Here is an 18,142-nt window from a genome sequence, read left to right as displayed (position 1 = left end):
ATGCTTGCTTAGAGCATGCTCTGCACTCTCCTACTTTACCTTCACTTGCTTCTGCAAGTCTACACCCCGTCTAGATGTCTTTGGTCAGGAAGTGAGCATCATCTCATGGTACCCTCTGAGGCTCAAAATCACTTTACAAAACATTTTAATTCACTGTTCCCCACTAGTTGAACAATCTTCCCAATCTCACACAGATTGCTGAATCACTGGCATCAATGCCAAGTGAAAACACATCTCCTATACAATTGAAAACAAAAGCTTTTATTTTTCTTAGGAGTATAAATGTGAATAAGTCACATTTCTTACAGGATGTGTATTGCCTCTTCGTGTTGTGCACTCTCACTTAATATCTTCTTAATTTGTAAATCACTGTGGACAAGCTTAGCATCTGCTAAATGACTAAATGTAAATTTCAGTAGAAAAGCAAACTCTCACTGCCACATTTCCTAGAATTTCCACCCTATTACTCCAGTAATAAAGTCCTCTAGATGAATGCAGGGAAGCAAGTGTGTAACTTACAGTATGTGTGACTGAAATTCTCAATCCCATTTTCTGCCAAGATATAAGAAATAATTTGGTGCAGTTCTTTTAGTACTTGTTTAAATGACTACTTACATTTAGATTATTTAACTCTTTATGTATAAATAACTTTTGTACATATATACAATTACTTTTACGTACACTGATAAATCAATTGAATTTCTATCAGCTTTCTAATGTCAAGGACAGCTCTTTTCTTCTTGCTGTGTGAATGTGTTTTAATGCTTCATATTGTTTAATCCTCGGCAGTGAATCACACTCAATCATTCAAGTAGTGAAACACAAGATCTCTGTGTTTTAAAATATATGATTGGCTATTCACTATTGATGTCACATTTCGATGTACACACACTTTATGGACACAGAATCAAAGTCTGCATTAACAGACGATCAGAATCATGGTACTCTGTAGCTGTAACCCTGGGTTTGTTAAGCCACTGTTGTTTTATAGGCCCTTGACTAGTTTGCAGTTTTAAAGGTGACATTGAATGCATTTATACACTGTGTAAATTGTTCTCTGTTATACGTGTGACAGTTTTACAAGCCTTTTTACAACCAGATAATAGCACTAGAACAGAAGCTGTTTTTACCCTATTTGGAAGGTTCATGAATATTAATGAGCAAGTATACTAATGATAAGACTGGCTTGTTTTTCACTGAGAAGTTAAACGTACATAAGATCAAAGAAACAAAGGCATTTTAGACAGTATGTCATTTACATGTACTGAACCTATTACTCAGCTATGACTATATCCAGTTTCTATATCTTTAATTAGCACTGTTTGATATGCATTGTATTATTTGAAAACACAAAAAAACTGAAGAAAAGTCTGTACACTCCCAAACATCAAAAATCTAAATGACACCAGTGAGATTGAGTGAGTTTTGGGTCAATGCTAACAAATACTTTTCATGAGTCCAACATCCAGCTGTGCAAGAAAACATACAATCTGATGTAAGAGAAGTCATCTTTTGCTCTTGTATTGATTTTAAATAGAGAAAACATTTTACAAGTAACTTTTATTGCAAATCTTGGAACTTATCTTGAAACAAAAAATGACCCATTACAAAGTGTAAGGCACCAAAAGGGGCCAATATAAAAAAATATTTGAATAATCTTTTGGCTAAAATAGTCAAAAGGTGTGGTTATGATGACCATCTGACAAGCTAATTCACAATGCTTAAAAGTGTCACTAATAAATGTAATATTTAAATAGAAAATGAGGCATATAATTGAGATGAGGTGTAGAAAAAATAACTACTAATAGGAAATAATGGTTAGAAATTGTTAGAAAAATATATTCATTTAATCCCATCAGTTACAGTGCATCTAGAAAGTATTTACAGCACTTCACCTTTTCCACATTTTTTATGTTACAGCTTTATTTCATAATGGAATATATATATATATATATATATATATATATATATATATATATATATATATATATATATATATATATATATATATATATATATATATATATATATACAATGTGACAATGTGAAAAAAGATTTTCTGAAACTGTTGCAAATTTATTGTATGGCATATATTATTTAATCTATTGTATGGACTGTGAATACAGTGCATCCGGAAAGTATTCATAGCGATTTACTTTTTCTGCATTTTTTTATGTTACCGCCTTATTCCAAAATGAATTAATAACTTTCCTCAAAGTTTTACACACAATACCCCATAATGACAATGCGAAAACAGATTTTTTTTTTTTTGAATTGTTGCAAATTCATTAAAAAAATAAACAAATAAAATAAAAAACCTAAAAAAATCACATGTATAGAAGTATTCACAGCCTTTGTCGTGAAGCTCTAAATTGAGCTCTGGTATATTCTCTTTTTTACTGTTCGTTATCCAGATGTTTCAGCAGCTATATTGGAGTTTACCTGTGGCAAATTCAGTTGATTGGACATAATTTGAAAAGGCATACACCAGTCTATGTAAGAGCCCAGGGTTTAAAGTGCATGTCAAAGCACAAACCAAGCATGAAGATAAAAGAATTGTCCGTAGACCTCAGAGGCAGGATTGTCTCGAGACACTATGGTGGGGAAGGTTACAGAAAAATGTTGCTCTGAAAGTTCCAATAAGCACAGTAGATCTGGCCAGCCATCTAAGCAGACTGATCGGGGGGAGAAGGGCCTTAGTCAGGGAGGTGATCAATAACCTGATGGTCACTCTGCCTGAGCTCCAGCGTTCTTCTCAGGAAAGAGGAAAACCTTACAGAAGGACAACCATCTGTGCAGCAATTCACTAATACAGCCAGTATGTCGAGTGGCCAGACAGAAGCTGCTCCCTGCCTGGAATTTGCCAAAAGGCATCTAAAGGACTCTCAGACTATAAGAAACTTGAAATTAAACTAAAATTAAACTATTTGGAGTGAATGCCAGGCGTTACGAATGTAGAAAACCAGGCACCGCTTATCACCTGGCTAATACCATCCCTAGAGTGAAGCATGGTGGTGGCAGCAGCCTGCTGTGGGGATGTTTTTCAGCAGCAGGAACAGGAAGACTAGTCAGGATAGAGGGAAAGATGAATTCTGCAATGTACAGAGACATTCTGAATGAAAACCTGCTTCAGAGTGCTCTTGACCTCAGACTGGGGTGACGGTTCATCTTCCAGCAGGACAATGACCCAAAGCACAATGGCGAATGGCTCAGCCAGAGCCCAGTCCTAAATCCTATTGAACATCTCTGGAGAGATCTGAAAATGACTGTACACTGTCGATTCCCATACAATCTGATAGAGCTTGAGAGGTACTGCAAAGAGGAATGAGCAGTAATTCCCAGAGACAGGTGTGCAAAGCTTGTGGCCTCATAATCAAATAGACTTGAGGCTGTAATTGCTGCCAGAGGTGCATCAACAAAGTCTTGAGCAAAGGCTGTGGATACTTATGTACATGTGATTTTTTATTTTTTTTTTTTTCAATGAACTTGCAACAGGTGAACCAGTGGTGCAGTGGGTAGCAAGTTCGCCTCACAGCAAGAAGGTCGCTGGGTCGCTGGTTCGATCCTTGGCTCAGTTGGTGTTTCTGTGTGGAGTTTGCATGTTCTCCCTGCGTTTGTGTGGGTTTCCTCCGGGTGCTCCAGTTTCCCCCACAGTACAAAGACATGTGGTACAGGTGAATTGGGTAGGCTAAATTGTCTGTAGTGTATGAGTGTGTGTGGATGTTTCCCAGAGATGGGTTGCGGCTGGAAGGGCATCTGCTGCCTAAAAACTTGCTGGATAAGTTCATTCCACTGTGGCAACCCCGGATTAATAAAGAGACTAAGCCGACAAGAAAATAATTGAATTTGCAACAACTTCAAAAAAATCTGTTTTCGCATTGTCATTATGGGGTATTGTGTGTAAAACTTTGAGGAAAGAAATTCATTTAATTCATTTTGGAATAAGGCGGTAGCATAAAAAAATGCAGAAAAAGTGAATCGCTATAAATAATTTCTGGATGCACTGTATTCAGACTGTATCCATCTTGCAGACCGGGCAGTTTCCTGCTGAGCCGATGTACTTTTTGGGCCGAGCTGATCATCGTCTTAGATCTGATCGGCTCATAAAAGGCTTGGCAGCCTATCGTTTTTTCTGCCTTATTAATTGACGATGCTGTGATCTGTGACTCTCTGAAAGTAAGATGCTTTTTTTTCGGACAGACAGACCGGGCCGGCCCATGTGACACTCTGCAGCCCATTGGTTCTTTTCTTTATTGACATTGGGCTGGCCCAATCAGAAACTCCTAGTATTTTGGGCTCCGTGTGAGCGTGCAACGTCAGTGTGTATTTGTCAAAATAGTCGAGAGTCAGAGAGAAGACACGGAAGGGAGGCACAGAGAAATACATCGGCGTTTCAGTTAGCAGTTCTGAAAAGTTCTCCATTCATTCTAGTACACGGCTAAAAACACAAATCACGAGACCACAAACACACTTCGACAAGAGCTGCAGCCAGTAGTTCAGCTGGTGCTCTGAGCATAAACCCTAGGTAGGAGTATGCACGTCGGACAGTTCATCAAAGATCTGCTGGATCTCATCTCACTATAGTTGTTAAATGTGATATAGAATTCATCTGGTTGCCTCTATCTAATGACTCTTCGGTCTTTTGAATCACTTGTTCTCAGGTAACTCTTTTGGGTGAGTGCAAAGATAAGCTAATACTAATTTATGTAACCACGTACACTGATTCTGCACATTGACTCATTAGCCCCTTTCACACAGTGATACCGGTAAATATCTGGAAAATTTCCGAAACGACTTTACCGGTATATTCAAAAAAGCGCTGTTCACAAAGGAGACACACATCCATTCACACATCCATTCCAAAATACCGGTAAATTCTGACATCATTCACCACAAATGAGCTTTAAACGGCTTCGCTTGTATTTGTAAACATTTGACTACATCACAAACTCTGTGGATGATCAATATTGTGAACAACTTTCGCAGGATCACTTTTGCATGTCGAGATGTTCATAATATGTGCGTGTGCAGGCGCTCACAGGCTGAAGCTTGAAGGTAAACAAACATAAGCATCTCATCGATGATTATTTACACAGTTGGCATAAAGAAGAACATATAAACGTGATCTGACTAACTTCTAGCAGCTAAATGTGTCTGGAAAAATATTCAAATGTTTTTATTCTCACAAACCGCGCGGACGTAAATGTGTCTGACTGTTGTGATTGGCTAAAGCAGATGTCTCACGTCAGCACGTTCCAGACGTCCACGCGCTTATTACGGTAATCTTCCTTCTGCATTCACACAGCGCAGCATTCCGGCAAATTGCCGGTAATGTTACAACTTCTCTTTCCGGAAAATAGCCAGAACGAATTTACCGGTATTTTCAAAAAGGGCCTGTTCACACATACAACCTTTCCGGAAAGGTCTGTATGTGTGAAAGGGGCTATTGCTTGTTTTAATCATATAAATTTTATGTTATACTTTTATAATGGCCAATATTGATTATTAAAACTGATATTCTGCAAAAGAGAAAGGGTAAAGTTCGTTCTTTTCAATGAAAATGAATGGAGGCAATGATGTTATAGGCCCTGTTTTGTTATAATGCAGAGTGAAGATGACGGGCATATAAATGTGTTGCTACACGAGGCTGTTTGGAGTCTGTTAATCATAATATCAAAATGAAACAAATTTCCTTAAATTATGCTTTTATTGTTAAGATAGTGAAACAGCAAGCAGGATGAGGTGAATGAGGTTATAAAGTACACTGTTCCCTTTGAAGATTTACTCATGCGTCAGCAGGCAGTTTTGGTTATGTTTATTATTTAAAATAGGATGAGTGAATAGTCTATTGAATAAGCTGAATTGACTCTGTGTGTGTGTGTGTGTGTGTGTGTGTGTGTGTGTGTGTGTGTGTGTGTGTGTGTGTGTGTGTGTGTGTGTGTGTGTGTGTGTGTGTGAATGAGTGTGTATGGGTGATTTCTGATACTGGGTTGTGGCTGGAAGGGCATCTGCTGCATAAAACATGCTAAAATAGTTGGCAGTTCATTCCGCTGTGGCAAGGAAAATAGGCGAAGGAAAATAAATTAATGAATAGTGTATTTTTTAGAACTTTTATGGACAGTATACAGACATGTAATTGAGAATAATGTCTATGTATTTATTTATTTATTATATATGGCTTTTGTGTTTTATAAAATAGGAGTTGATAAAAATATTGGACATGCGCAGATAGATAGCATTTTGATTGAATGTGGTGGGCTGATCTGGCCTAAAATGCCAGGGCCGATTTTTTTGCCTCAGTCCAGCCCTGCATTGTAGCAGTCTTTTGAATTACTAAATTCAATGTTTTTTTTTGTTTGTTTTTACAGAGAGTAGTTGATTCAGACACACACTCTAGTACAGTAGGTGGCGATAGTACACCTTTTCATTGGATGCAGACCATCATTAAAACAAGAAGAAGAAGGAGAAATCATCATGTGACTCCTCAAATTAAAATTGCTCTCATTTCCCATTACATTGTTTGTTTTGGCATTGTTGATGGTCAATTCTTGACCAAAAAACCTTTTTACCTTAGTAAATTGCTCCTCATTCAATCTTAATTTTTATTTGTGAGAGAATGCAGACTTTCATTTCTTGGGGATTTATTGGCCAACACACCTATTGGACCAATTTGAAGACATGGTGAGTTTAGGTTGTTTATTGTATACAGTATGAAAGCCCAGAAAGCAGGAAAGGTCCAAACTAATGTGAAGGGCTGACATGAGGGTAAATGCAAATCACCAATGTCTTGTGAAATATTGACAATATCTTATGACATTATTGAATGTTCAGGCTGGCTGTAGCTAACAAGTTGCTAACAGTGTCTGAAATAAGTTATTATCAGTATCTCCAAACACTAAAGACTATAAAACTCATAGAAAAAAAAATACAACCAGCTTGCAAAAGTGGACTTTCTGAAAACGCTTGCTTTGGGTGGTAAACATCTTTAAACTAATGGTCTTCTAGGACTTCTTCGAGTCATTTCCTGTTTAGTCCGGTCGAGTGAGTTCAGACATTCACAAATGAAAACATAAACATTGAAAAGCTTCATTGTAGTAGAACTTTAAGTGTAATTTGATTGAATGCAACACAGATTTGTTTCTATGTAAAATACAGTGAGACTGCTTGCTTTAAAGCAATATAATATATACAGTGTTTCATGTGTAAATGTGTTTAGTTTTACATGGTTCTTTCACTTTAAGCAGTTTTTTTACTTATTGATTTACAGAGCCTATGCAAACATTTACATCATCATTATCAGAGATGGTGACGCAGTGGCGCAGTAGTCCTGTCGCCTTACAGCAAGAAGGTCACTGATTCGAGCCTCGGCTGGGTCAGTTGGCGTTTCTGTGTGGAGTTTGCATGTTCTCCTTGTGTTCAAAAGGGTTTCCTCCAGGTGCTCCGGTTTCCCCAACAGTCCAACGACATGCGGTACAGGTGAATTGGGTGGGCTAAGTTGTCCGTACTATGTGAGTGTGAATGAGTATGTGTGGATGTTTCCCAGAGATGGGTTGCGGCTGGAAGGCATCCGCCGCGTAAAACGTGCTGGATAAGTTGGCGGTTCATTCCGCTGTGGCGACACCGAATTGATAAAGAAGGGACTAAGTCGAAAAGAAAATTAATGACTTATCAGAGATGAAATGTTTTAGATATTGAGATGAAAGCTTGCAGCATATATTGACATATTCATCAAAACACAGCTTTCAGCAATGCAAGATTATACTACTGCTCAGCTTTGTATTAGATTTTTATTATTATTATTAGTAGTAGTAGTATTACTATTATTATTATTATTTATGTTATTTTATGTTATTTAATTAATTAATTAATTAATTAATTTATTTAATTAACGACTTGAAGTGCTGTAAAAAAATGGGAATTTTTTTTAAGGTGCCATATTGCAACAACTTCCAATAGTGGATCAAATTTATATATTTCCTTGTAATTAATAGTTTTGTTGTTTGAAATGGAGTATTATACGCTTTAACACAGAACTCATGAATGACACCTTATACATACTTTCCTACAACTAATATTGCTACAGGTTTTTTTTTATTCTTTTTTTTTTTTTTTTTTGCTGAGTATTATTAAAAATAAACATAATATTGTATTATTATGTACACAACATACCCTAGGTATAAATATTTCCTCTAGTGAATATTATAACAAATAAATAAGAAGTCTAATATATCCGGATGCATCAGAATAATGTAGCTACTAGCTAACAATGTTTATATATTATATTATACTATAATATGCCTGTCTTATCTGCCTCTGAGCCAACTTACACCACCACTGTCTCCACCACTGCTCTTATCAAATATCCAATCTGCGTTATTCTCATGGTCACTAAAATCCATCTTATCATTATTCTTATTATTCTTATTATTATTTAAAGGTCATCATTTACTGACCTATTCATTGTTTCAAATCTGTATTATTTGTTTCTTCTGATAAACACAAAAGAAGATATTTTGCAGAATGCTGAAAACCCATTGACAACTTTAGTATTTGTCCTTCTATGGAGGTCAGTGGTTGTTTTCAGCTGTGTTTAAAATATAATATTTTGTGTTTAACTGTAGAAAGAAACTCATAAAGGTTTGGAATCATTGTTCATTTAATTTTTGGGTGAACTATCCCTTTAACTTTTCAATGTTTGTGTGTTTATGTCTAAAGATATGCCAGCTTCTATCCAAAGACTATAGAAGACACAAGACATGTCACGCGTGTCTTTCTTGTAAAGAGTAACTGTCAATATGATGAATAAACCTCCACCCACTAGTACATGAGCCAATCATCAATCCCTATATGGTGAAAAAAGCCCGCCTTCTAGTACAGGAGCCAATCATTGACTGCTATAGACTGATGATACTCTGGGGGAGGGGCTTGGACCAGACTGTTTCTGCAGATTTTGTGTGATTGGAGATTTAGAAATGAAGCTAAAGGGACAGTTGTTGTTTATTTTAATGGTGATTCCTAATATATAATATATTTATTTTATTGGTGATTCCTCAGACACAGAATGCCTGAGAATACTGCCGGAGAGGCATTTCAAAGATGGCCGCAGAGTACAATGGCTTGCCTTAAAGGGACTATGTTCTATCTTAAATTAAGATTTAAAAAGAAGTTTGCTGTGAATAAATTGAGATAATCCTAACTATTTTCAACTTGACAAGGTGCTTTAACAGTGTAATGCCGAGAGCCAAGCTTTGATTAAGTCATGTTGTGTCGAAAACAGTGAACACAATAATTAGGGTACGTCTAATCTGCATTGGGTGTAACAATGTGTTTTTAATGAGCTGATCAGCATGACTTTAGCAAGACTTGCACTTTTGGAACAGCCTTGACATTGTGAGTGTGTATGTGAGTGCATCTAGGTTTGTAAATTCCAGGTTTTGTAACCAAGCCAGAGAGTGATAAGCAAACTTTGAAGCAAATTTAGCAAGATTGAATAGCTTAAAGTAACCGTCTAACTGCTTGCCTGGATTTTAAAAAGAACATTCCCTTATCTAGCAACCATTCACAGGTATAAAAAAGCCAAACTGAAATGACTTACCAGTTCAGTGTTTACAAGCACAATAGAACAGGGGAAAGTAGAAACACAAATAGCCTACTTCACAATGCGCAGATAATACAGAGCCATGCCTGAATTCCACCCTTCAGTGTGACTTAATTAATGTTTTATCTGAGTGGAAAATGAAACAATATCATTTAACGACCTTTCGTAATTGCTCTATGACACTGTCGGGATAGGGTAATTGATTTGAAGGTCTCATTTCCTTCTGCTTTTCCCTCTGATGGTTTCTTCATGTTTTGTTTGCATATCTGGGCATTACGATGAGTGGGGCTTGTTTAACACTGATGCTTTTGACAGGCAGGCGCTATATCAGCAGAAACACAGCCTATAAATCGCCCTGGTTTCAGACTCCGCAAGGTTCTGAGGTCTATAAATGAACCTGGTTTCACCAAGATTAAAACATTGCATGCATTGCTGTAAAGCATTAAAGGGCTCATATTTTACTCCTTTTACAAGATATAAGAAAAGTCTTTAGCAACTTCAGAATGTGTCTGTAACGCTTCAGCTCAAAATATCTATCAGAAAATTTATTTTGAAATGCTGAAAATTACCATTTTGGGTTCAAGTGACAGACGCAAATGAAGCAGATTCAGGAATCATTATATGGATTACAGATTCAGAGTCAAATATACACTCAAAAAATGAAGTTCACTGTTTGTTTAAACTACTCACTTTAAATGATCTAAAAAACACACAATTGTTGAGTTTAGGGATGCTCCTTTTGGTTAAATTTGCCAATTGACAACCGTCGCTTGTTAACCGAATATGAACGGTAAACTGGTCAAATTAATATTAATTTATTTTTATTTATTATTTTTTTTGTGATCAACATTTTATTGTCTTTAGATTTACAAAATAAAAACAATTAAACCAAAGCGCACATTACCGAGAGTGTAGGTCTGCGTGAACAACAAAATCAAATGTTGATGTGTGACCAATCCACTTCAATGCAAGACATGTCCTCAAAAGGCCTACTAAGCCAGAAACGTAATGGTTGACTTTGCTCTTCATTAGCCCGAAAATAATAATAATATCAAATAAAAATAAAGTAAAAACATTACTATTTACCAGTCAACGGACGAGCGTGCAGGGCAGGAGCAAGATGCCAAAAGGAAATTAACAAGTGTCCATGGGCATCTTGTTATTGTCCTCTTAAGTGCAGTTATGATGATCGCCACCAACCACGTCGTTAATTTTCTCTCATTGAGCTGAGGAAATGGAGACAGTGGCTGTTGCCTTCTCTTTGCTTTGTAGTGCTGCAGAGTATGTCTTCAGTGGCAGTGAAGTAACAAAATCCTTTGCCTTCTGTGGAGAGTCGAACATCATATGCTCACCTTTGTGCCGTAGCTTAATTACTATGGGATAGGTCATCTTTTTCCAGACTGGATTGAAGCTCCTTCTCTTGGTAGTCGTGGCTAAACTGAAATCAGGAAAAAAATAGCATGCATGACAGTCCTGTGTATATTTCACCGGATATGCCTGCCGAGCACCTTTTAGGATCAGTGATCTGTTATAAAATTATTAATAAAAAAAAAATGTGTATATTTTGTGTGACACATTAAATAGTGCATTTTACAATGCTGAATTATTTTATCATGCAAACAACAACATACAGAACAACAAACAGAACATCTTCACCCATCTGCAATGTTTCCAACAGCATAGAAAAAATGAATAAACTAAATAAAAAGGATAAAATAAATAATCCGGCCCCCATATATTTTTTACTTAAATAAAACTAAAACACTGACTAAATAAAAATGTCAGGCTACCTAAAATCGAACGCTCCACGCAAAATAGGCCTATGCATTTAATTAATGCTCTGCTCTAATTATTATATCATAAGCCTCTGTCAACATTGTTAATATTAATCATTAAAGATGATGTCTTAAGCATCTGATTCTCCCTTAGAGTTTGTGTGCTTTTATTACCTCTCTCATTCATGGTACATGTGCACATCTTGCATGTGACAAGGCTCATGTTGACTTTTTGTAAAGTATAAGCTACTATGGCATATACCAATTTTGTTGTTTACATATGTTATTGCATTTATTTGCATACATGTTTTATACGCTATAAAATGACTCAATGCAGAACTCAATATGCATTACTTACAAAAGTAACTTTCCCCAACACTGGTGACAGAATACCAGTTAATATACGCTGCTGTATGGATATCCACTATGCTACTGTACAAAATAAACAACAAACTAGAAATTCTGTTGTGTGTTTAAAGCATTGTCATATATAGTTGTACTGATACTATGTGGCTGTGCTGATTTTAGTGATTGAGAATTAACAAGCACTTTTATTGTTTTTTTCTTTATTACAAACATCTACAGTTTTAAAAACTTTTAACATTATACAACTCATTCTTAATGTGCAGCTGATCACAGATAGTTGGAACAGAACTTTTAATCCCAGTTTCTTTGCAAATCCTGTTCTGTGGACCTGCATATATGTATTACTAAGGAGACATGCTAATATGAGCCTGTCAATCAATTCAGTGGGTGGATAAAATTACACTTCTACGTCTTCTTGTAGTGGGCCTTAAAATCACTGGGATTTGAATACTATTTTAACATTAAGAAGCTTAAAAAGAGAGACTTGTGTTCATAACACACTAATATGACAGTGGACACACTATGCCTACATACAGTTCTGTTCAGCTTTCAAAAGATGATTTTGCATCATAGGTGCTTTTGAGAAAATCATATAATATATTTTGCATGTCAGTGTTGCGAATTCATGTTTTAAGGTGATATATTTGAGACAGATTTACAGTTTTGTGCTTTTATTTATTTTATTATTATTATTATTTTTACCATTACATTTATGCATTTATCAAATTAGACTGCACTGCACTTTATCTGTTCTTGCTTTCTCAGTTTAAAAATAGTTGGGGTTGGTTAAAAACAAAGCTTTATATAATGTAAAACAGAATGAAATGACTTTTTTTTATTCTACATCCCATTTAAAAATGTATACTATGCGTCAAATGTTTTAGAAGTATAAAGATGGGCTTGCTGAATTATGTTGTTTCTCAGGTCATGGTGGTTTATTTGTGACTCTGATCCATGCTTTTTACTCTGCAGTAAGTTACAAAAAGATCCATATGCCGTGTCCCTGTACATCCAATCCCAGCATCCTGTGATTCTCAGTTTAGATAACAGCTCTCCAGATTGGGACACAGCTTGTGGCAAAGGTTGGGAAGGTTTCCTTTTATACACACACACACACACAAACACACTCAGGCACAATGAGGCACACACCCCAGAACTGAACTGCTGCCACACTTCACAAGTCTTGTCAACAAACCAACAAAACATCTGTCATTTTATTTGCCTCAGTTTGGCGAGTTTGATGCTTCAACTTTAACGTTATTTCACGCTTTAGTGAAAGTGCAACAATCACCACCTGGTGATTGCTCAAGCTTTTAATTTTTCCAACAGGGATTTGGTAAGAAGACAAATATAAGAAAACCATTGCTGCATGTCTTTAGTCTTTCTTCAGGACTCCAAATAAAACACAAATCTTCCATTATTTGCAGTGGGGTCCAATGTCTACTCCTCAAAGAGAAATGTTTTGAGAAAACAGCACTAAATCTTCTTTTTTCTAAGCAGAATATTTTCATATTTTTTGCTCTGATATGTGAATGTAGAGCATATTTAGGGGGGAAAAAACACTATAATTTACCACATGTTTTCAATTTATATATTTAAGTTGAAAGAAAAGTTGTTAACAATTTAGTGATTTAGCAATTTTAGTTTTTCATCAAGACAAAAGAGCTTGGAGGAAATTATGAGTTTACAGTTTTGGGGTTTTGGATAATAAACTTTCTTTACACAAAGGTAAAACAGAAGCTAATTTATTTGCTTCAAAAGTGAAATAAAAATAAAGAGGATTCCTTTGTGGTTAGGAATAATGATTTGTTAATTAAGTCAAAAAAAATTGTAAAATATTTGGGAAGTTTAATAGATATTAAATTATTAAGGGATGTCATGGCAAGAAAGGATTTTGCAAAGAAATGTTGGAAATTAGGTTCTTAGCAAGGCAAGCTAATCTGTTGCATGTTCATTCTTTAAAATTATTGGCAGGAGCTTTGATTCATTTTGGTGTAGCTGCTCACGGGGTATGAAGGAAAAATTACAAAAGGCAAAAAATCTATTAATTTGAATCATTTTCAAAATTCATCCTAGTGCACATTTGCAGAGTTTTTTTTTTAATAATCGGGTATGGTAACTGTTAATAAATGAGTATTGTTTTTTTTTTTTTTTTTTTTTTAACTGAGAATTATATAAAATGTTGAATAATGTGGTTGCTATTTATTTGGTCAACTATTTTCAAATGGTATGGCAACAGCATCCATATAGTTCTACGGAAGGGATTTTTAATATTTGTTTATTTCAATTTAGACGTGCAATGGGAAAAATACAACCATGTAGAACAAATTAGTTAAACAGATCAGGAAAATAAACGATTTAAGGAGGTTCAAAAAAGCATTTAAAAGATGGTTGTTGAGGATATGATGAGGATAGTTAGTTTGCGTGGTGGATGATGATTTTTTTATATATATTATTGTATTGTGAATAATTTAGTTTCTCTTTTAAAATGTTGAGGTACTGAGGTGCATTTCCCAAACAACAACGTAACTCACGGCTGAACTATCATAGTACGATGCATTGTTTGGGAAAAGAACTATGTAGTGTATCCCAAAACCCTCAGTTTCTCTGTCGCAGATCCATCGCTTGAACCACCTTAGTTATAACGTAAAATGCCCATAATGATGCTCTAAAGTAGGTGGAGTACCTAATTCTTTAGAGAAAAACCCATAATTTCTTTTTGCAAATATATTTTTTTACACGCACGCGCATTTAAAATAAAATCCAATATTAGATTTGATAAAAACATGCACTCGCTTTCCATATTAACTGAAATATATGTAAATAGCACATAGGGCCTATGTTTACTTTACTAATATTATTGAAAAGTTGAAGATTACATATTCTATTCTAAAACATATCACTTACAAAAGCTAGCATGTATTCTAATATCATATAAATAAATAAATAAATAAATAAATAAATAAATAAATAAATAAAGAGGCCATTTATTATAAAATGAAATTTAATATTTATTATTTATTAGAAATGACAAAAGCATACTTTAATAATAATATTAGTGATGATAATAATAATAATATTATTATTGTATTATTTATTTTAAATTTATATTGTTTATTTATTTTAATTTTTTTTGAAAAATCTACTTATACAATTTTACACATGTAAACCACTGCAGAAAGTTCTAACCAGCAGACCATATACAGTCATATACAGTACAGATTTTGTTTTAAAAATAACCCACTATATATTAAAAGAATTAACGTATGCTTTTATGTTTATGTTTCATGTTTTTTTTATGTTTTAACGTATGTTTTTAAAAGCTTTGGAGACGTAACGTAAATTCCGCTTTTAAGTAATAGGTCCCCTATAGCTTTCGCAATGAGGCTGTCTTCAAAATGACATAAATGTTTTCGAAGTACACTGCGAAGGGAGCACAATTGTAAACATGAAGATTGATAAAACTGAACTGTTAAGATAGTTTAAAAACAAATTACACCTAAGAGAGATGCCCTTAATGCATTTTTATTTTTAATCATTTCAACTTTGAATGTTAAAATGTTTTAAATGAATAAGGCATAGGGAGATAAGTGGGAATAGAACACAGCCGGAAACTATGTTTCTAACTACAACTCCAAAACTGTAGTTGCGAGTGCTCAAGTTTGCGACACAGTTTGGGAATGTTTGTTGGAACGATAGATTTGGGAAACGGCAAATCAACAAACTATCAATGGAACTTGTGACCTTAGTTGGCTAATGATGGTTTTGAGAAACGCATCCCTTTTTGTTTTATGCATTAACTATTCTTCCCAGCCATACTTAGTTTTTTAACAGTCAGGACCACAATTTAAAAAAGCCCAGGGCTTTATTGTGTTTTTAAAGTTGATGGTTTGATTTCAAAATGTGAAGGATTCTTGTATTTTTGTTCAGTTTGTTTAAAATCTGTCAAATAACAATTTAATTCTAAATTTTAAGAAAAAATAATCAATATGAATCAATGAATATTGCTGCAGTCTGGCAGAAATACTGTAAATCCTTGTGTCAATGTTCTGTTGGATTTAACAAATATTTAACCAATTTTTAATCCAGAAGTGTTAATCAACTAATAACACATTCATGTTTTTACTGCTCTGTAAATAAAAAAAATGCCTGTAGAGTTTTACAATAAAACAATATAAATGCCACTGCAGTATATACATGTAATACCTAATTACAGTATTAATAATGTATGTAGAGTAAATAACCTTACATTGAATTCCCCAGAATTACATAATGACACTTCACTTTTAATGTTTTATTTTATTTTTTTATGTTACTATGACTCATTTTTATTATCATTTTGTTTTCATCAGTTATGCACATTACACGTTTATTGTTTTACTTTAGTCTCATATGTGGTACCCTGGTCAATGAAATTGAGCAACTTCTGTGTATTAATATGCTTGTCTGTTTTGGCTGTGGGGTTTTTTCACAATGTATAAACATTGGGCTCTATTTTAGCTCACAAAATGCAGATGCACTTTAAAAATGACCTGTACCATGTCGAAAATAGGAAAAAATCTTTTGTCGAGTCAAATTTTGAACATATTGTCCCTATAAACCTAAGTCTATTATTACTATAAATTAATGAAATTTGGTAGTTTACTGTGAAATTGAAACATTTCTTTTGTGGATTATATTGCATTTTTAACTGTATGATTCTGGCAAGCACAGCTTTTTACATTGTGCATTTATGAATTAAATTTTCATTCATTTAGCTTAGTTCCTTTATTTATCATGGGTCGCCACCGCGGAATGAACTGCCAACTCATCCAGCATAAGTTTTACGCAGCAGATGCCCTTCCAGCCAGAACCCAGCACTGGGAAAAAATACCCATACTGTACATTCTTGCATTCACTCTCATACACTACGGCCAATTTTTCTTATTTAATTCACCTACACCACGTCTTTGGACTGGGGGGAAAACAGGAGCACCCGGAGGAAACCTATGCCAACACAGGGAGAAAATGCCAACTCCACACAGAAATGCCAACTGTCCCAGTCGATACTCGAACCAGTGACCATCTTGCTGTGAGGCGACAGTACTAACCTCTGAGCTACCGCGTCGCCTTAATTTAATTGACAAAATACAGTTATTTTCTAAATTATCAATATAATAAAATTAAAATAAATATATTCATACATAAGTAAACTGAAACAACCCAGCAACCCATTCTATTAAATATGAAATTGACCGCATCCAAATGGCAACTCTGAAAAAAGAAATTGCCTCCATAAATCAACACAATTTTAATTGGTAAATGAATTTAGGGAGACTGAACACTGGCAGACTTTAGTGCAACCACTCCCGTTGACTTTAAATTGCATATATATTGAACCATTCACCCAGAGAGAATTGCTCACCTCAAAGCTTTACCTCAAAGGTACACAATGCTGCATTCAATTCCTCAAAAGATCCCTAAAAAAACTGTGAAAATAAAGCTACTGCTATATATTAGCTTGGAAAGGGTTACGAAGCCATTTTAAAGGTTCTTGGACTCAATTGAACCTCAGTGTGAGTCATTACCTCTAAATGGCCAAAACTCGAAGTGGTGGTGAATGTGTACAGAAGTGGCCAATCTACTAAAATTTCTCCCAAGGGCATAGTGGCATCTCCTCTGAGAACTTTAAAATAAATCTTCCAAAATGTTTCCAAAGAATCACTGATATCTCTAGCATCAGCTTTGAGGTCAATGTTTGTGACGAGCAAGAGAACAATCGAAAAAGTATAGAAAGACAAAAACTATTGCTTCCCAGGATGAACATCAAAGCTCATCTTCACCTGGATGATCTGTGGAGGAATTCTGGGAAAACATCCTATGATTTATAGCTAATGCAGATTTTACTGTAGGATAGCACAAAATGAAATGTAGTGGCTTAAACTTATTTGGGTATGATATTTGAATGTTTTTAACCCTAAAAAACATCTTGAGAATTATGTGAACAATATATAATGTTAATATTAATTATACAAATTTTAATAAAATAAACACACTCTCAGAAATAAAAGTAGAAAATACGTCACAGTACCTTTTCAATGCTTTGGTCCTAACAGGTCCCTAAAGGTACATATTAATACCTAAAAAGTACAACAGTGTACCTCATAGTACCTAAAAGGTACAAAAGTGAACCTTAAAAAAGTACAAAAGTGTACCCTAAAGCAGTGTTTGCCAACCCTGTTCCTGGAGGCGCACAAACAATACATATTTTAGTGGTCTCTCTTATCTGACACAATTGCTTCAGGTTTTGGAGTCTCTTCTAATGTTCTGCTGAGCTGATTCAGGTGTGTTTGATTTGGGAGAGGTTGACAGTGCGTACTGTTGGTGTGCCGTCTGGAACAGGATTGGGAAAACTGCCCTAAAG

General features: G+C 35.0%; 1 protein-coding gene across 1 annotated transcript in view; it reads left to right on the top strand.

Moving 5' to 3' along the window:
• Positions 1-6,474: 6,474 nt before the first annotated feature.
• Positions 6,475-18,142, top strand: part of LOC563710 (leucine-rich repeat transmembrane neuronal protein 4) — a 200,420-nt gene continuing 188,752 nt past the window's right edge. Inside the window, exon 1 of the mRNA XM_087270421.1 lies at positions 6,475-6,681. The gene's annotated coding sequence lies outside the window, so the exon portion shown is untranslated. The remainder of the gene's footprint in view (positions 6,682-18,142) is intronic.

The sequence above is a fragment of the Danio rerio genome, chromosome 10 (genome assembly GCF_052040795.2).
Source record: "Danio rerio strain M-AB ecotype USA chromosome 10, GRCz13ab, whole genome shotgun sequence".
NCBI classification, from domain to species: domain Eukaryota; kingdom Metazoa; phylum Chordata; class Actinopteri; order Cypriniformes; family Danionidae; genus Danio; species Danio rerio.
This window is presented reverse-complemented; position numbering and strand designations above follow the sequence as displayed.